Here is a 4,320-nt window from a genome sequence, read left to right on the forward strand (position 1 = left end):
TTCTATTGCTTCTTTTTGTAACAATGCTTGGACTTCTAGTTGTAACAGGTCTAAGTGTTGTTTGGACATATTGTGTGGTCTTGGAGGCACATCTGGTGGCAATTGTAGGAATTCTATGCAATAACCATGTTGGATAATGGTTAGGACCCATGCGTCTGTTATGTGTTCCCAGTTGTGGTAATATGTGGTAAGTCTCCCCCCCCACTGGTGTTGTGTGGTGGGAGTTTGTGACATTGAAGTCACTATTTGGTTTGTGGGGTTTTTGGGCTCTGAAATTTCCCTCTTGGTTTAGGGAACTGTCCACCTCTATATTGTCCCCAAAACCCTCCTCTTTGAAACTGGCCCTGATATATGGGTCTGACTTGCGAGGTGGAAGGCTCTGTGGTTTGGGCACGAAACCCCCCTCTAAAGTGCAGCTTCCTAAAAGTGGCTCTGCTCTGTGGGGAGTAGAGCGCACCCATGGCTTTGGCCGTATCAGTTTTTCTATTGCCGTATCCACCTCCGGCCCAAACAATTGTTGTTGGTTGAAAGGCATATTTAGCACAGCCTGCTGGATTTCTGGCTTAAATCTGGAGGTCCTTAACCATGCGCGTCTACTAATGGTTACTGCTGTGTTCACTGTCCTTGCCACCATGCCTGCTGAGTCCATAGCCGACCTTATTTGATTGTTAGAGATAGTTTTGGCCCTCCTCAACAACCTGTTGGGCACGTTTCTGGAACTCCTTGGGAAGGTGTTGAATGGGATGATGCATTTCATCCCAATGTGCCCTGTCGTATCGAGCCAGTAGAGCTTGAGAATTGGCAATACCCCATTCATTGGCTGCCTGTGCTGCCATCCGCTTGCCTGCTGCATCGAATTTCCGACTTTCCTTGTCGGGCTGTGGTGCGTCTCCTGAGGTTTGGGAGTTTGCCCTTTTTCGGGCTGCTCCTACTACCACTGAATCAGGAGTTAGTTGTGTGATATATACAGGGTCAGTAGGGGGAGGTTTATATTTCTTCTCCACCCTAGGCGTGATGGCTCTGCCTTTTACTGGGTCCTGAAACACTTGTTTGGCGTGTTTTAACATGCCTGGCAGCATTGGCAAGCTTTGGTATTGGCTGTGAGTAGATGACAGGGTGTTGAACAAAAAGTCGTCCTCTATGGGCTCTGAATGCAACGCTACATTATGGAATGTAGCTGCCCTTGAAACCACTTGCATGTATGCAGTGCTGTCCTCAGGTGGTGATGGCCTTGCCGGGTAGCAATCAGTACTATTGTCTGAGACCGGTGCATCATACAAATCCCATGCATCTGGGTCATCTTGGGTCATCCACGTGTGTGTTGGTGACTGCATCATTGGGGGTGTTGCTACCGGGGACAGATGTGGCGAATGTAATGGCGATTGCTGTGGCGAGAACCGTGGTGGTGTCTTTTCTTTAGCCACTTTCGCTTTTGGCTGCATTTCAGTTTCTTGGAATGCGAGCTTGCGCTTCATCTTTATTGGAGGAAGAGTTCGGATTCTCCCCGTGTCTTTTTGTATATGCAACCTCCTCTGGGTATGGTCTGGCTCTCCCATGTCCAGTTCTTGTTCAAATCTGTGCCCTTGTAATTGAGTTGACAGGCCTTGTTCTTTTGTATTGGGGCCTGTTTTCATCTCCGAGGCCGCATGTTTCGGCACCAAAGTTTTTTCAACAGTCTTTTTCGGCTCCGAGGAGACCTTCTTGACTTTCGGGGTGCCGAACTCTCGGTGTCGAGTTTGTTCGGAGCCGGTATCTCGACCAGAGTGTGATGTCTTTGGCTGCTGGGAGACCTTTTTCGGTGCCGATGTTTGGTCACCGTGTTTTCGGGTTAAGCCATGGCCTATTGGTGGTGGCGTCCCCTTGGCCTTCATTATTTTTGAGTGAGTTTTTGCTGGTTTACTCACGGTTTGCTGCGTCTTCGGCTGTTCACTCTCGGACTCTTCCGAATCCGAATCTTGAATGGAGAATCTCTCCTCTTCTTCGACGTCGATGTGTCCGGCCGGTGTCGACGCCATCTGGAGTCTTCGAGCTCTTCAATCTTGCAGTGTTTTCTTGGATCGAAATGCCCGACAGGCCTCGCAAGTATCCTCTTTGTGTTCAGGAGACAAACACAGATTACAGACCAAGGGTTGGTCTGTATAAGGATACTTTGCGTGGCAGATGGGGCAGAAGCGGAAGGGGGTCCGGTCCATGAGGTTTGAAGATGGACGCGGTCGGGCCAACCAGGCCCTGCTGAGTGGAAGCCCCGAAGGGCCGCCGGAGCGCTTCTTTCTTCGGTGTCGATGTGCTAGCACTAACCCGGTACCGAGCGCAAACAATACAGTCGAATTTTCCGATAACTAACTAACTTTTCCGAACCGAAATACGGAGCGAAGAGGAACACGTCAGAACCAGATGGCGGAAATAAAACAATCTAAGATGGAGTTGACGCCCATGCGCAATGGAGCCGAAAGGGAGGAGTCCCTCGGTCTTGTGACTCGAAAAGACTTATTCGAAGAAAAACAACTTGTAACACTCCGAGCCCAACACTAGATGGCAGGAACAGTGCACAGCATGTGTATCTGCAGCTACACATGCCATCGAACATATAGATACATAGTATAGAAAAAAAAAGATGTCCTTACAACATTTTGCTACCAGTGGGGACAACATATGCACATGAGCTACCTCTGAGCTATAGCTCCTGTTAATAGAGAAAGAAAGAGGCTAATCAAACAACAACACCGTAGCCAAATAAAAGGGGGGAGAGAGAAAACAAACCCCTTTAGGAAGGAAAAAGGCCATGGAGCAAGAATAGGAATGCTAATGGACTAAAACCTAAAAGTTGCTAGCACAACAACCTGCCGATAGGAACAACGGAAACCTTGTGGAAAATGAAAAAGGTCAACACCAGATGGTAAATTGGCACATGAGGCAATCGCCAGTTATGGAAGGCCAAGATAATGGCACAAAGTAGTCCAGCAGACGTAACAGAATAGCTGAAGTTAGAAACAAAGGAAACAGTTAAGTTGACGTTGACTCCCAAAATGGGATATGAACAGTGGACCTGCAGGGGTTTGCGAAGTCAACACAAATGTATATAGAGTACTGCTCTGTGCAGCAAAACGAAATGTGACTAGAGGAAAAATGGCCACCAAAAGGAAGAGATGTAACTACCATCATGTAGCTGACAGGGAAGGATAAATAAGTGCTATGACAGGAATCCTACACACAAAATGCTGGAACACAACTGGGAAAAGGGCAGGGTGAGTTCTGGTAGGTTTCTTGGTTGGGCTCTCGCTGCTGCTGTTGGTCAAAGGTCTGTCACATCTGAAGGAGTCCGCATTGCTCTACTCCTCGCCTTTCAACACACTGCAACCTCGGCCACTAAAAATGCCATCATGTCCAGCAAAAGAGCAAAGACCACCAAGAAGCGCCCTCAGCGCGCAATCTCCAATGTATTTGCCATGTTTGATCAGTCCCAGATCCAGGAGTTTAAAGAGGCCTTTAACATGATCGACCAGAAACGAGATGGTTTCATTCACAAGGAGGATCTGCACGACATGCTGGCCTCAATGGGTAAGAATCCAACTCAGGATTACTTGGATGCCATGATGAATGAAGCTCCAGGCCCCATTAACTTCACCATGTTCCTCACTATGTTTCGGGAGAAGCTAAATGGCACAGAACCAGAAGATGTTATTCGAAATGCTTTTGCATGCTTCGATGAGGAAGGAACAGGTTTTATTTAGGAAGATTATCTGAGGGAGCTACTGACTACCATGGGAGACCGGTTTACGGATGAGGAAGTGGATGAGTTGTTCAGGGAGGCACCCATTGACAAAAAAGGCAACTTCAGTTACATTGAATTTACACGCATCCTAAAACACTGGGCCAAGGACGAAGATGACTAAAGAAAATTCCAAACCTGAAATTCTATCCATTTTTGCCGATGCACACATTTCCGAGTTTCCTTCCCTCCTAGAACTTTTTGCATGTGTTTAGCTCTTCAGCTTTTGCCTCTTTATTTATGGATTTATTCCAAGCCATCCTGGTGCATTTGCAACAATGTAATCAACTGGAAATAGAAGGATTGCTCTGTTAACTGAGGGGGAAAGGAAATTGGTGAGTGAAGACCAATTATACTTGGAAATCCATAACAAACAAAAAAATTCTCAGTGTTTCTGTTTAAGCTGGATTTTTACATTTTTGTAATAAAGAAGTTTTGAAATAAATCACTATAATCCAACTGGGAAAAGATGACCAAGATCACCAAACAGAACGGTAAGAGACACAAAACCTGAGAGGGCAGGGCAAGCAGTCTTCAATAAAGACAAGAAC

The 4,320-nt window shown here is 46.7% G+C and overlaps 1 pseudogene; it reads left to right on the forward strand.

Moving 5' to 3' along the window:
* The first annotated feature begins 3,380 nt into the window (after positions 1–3,380).
* On the forward strand, positions 3,381–4,088 carry LOC138304392 (myosin regulatory light chain 2, smooth muscle minor isoform pseudogene; annotated as a pseudogene).
* The last annotated feature ends 232 nt before the right edge of the window (positions 4,089–4,320 follow it).

The sequence above is a fragment of the Pleurodeles waltl genome, chromosome 7, assembly GCF_031143425.1.
Source record: "Pleurodeles waltl isolate 20211129_DDA chromosome 7, aPleWal1.hap1.20221129, whole genome shotgun sequence".
Taxonomy (NCBI): domain Eukaryota; kingdom Metazoa; phylum Chordata; class Amphibia; order Caudata; family Salamandridae; genus Pleurodeles; species Pleurodeles waltl.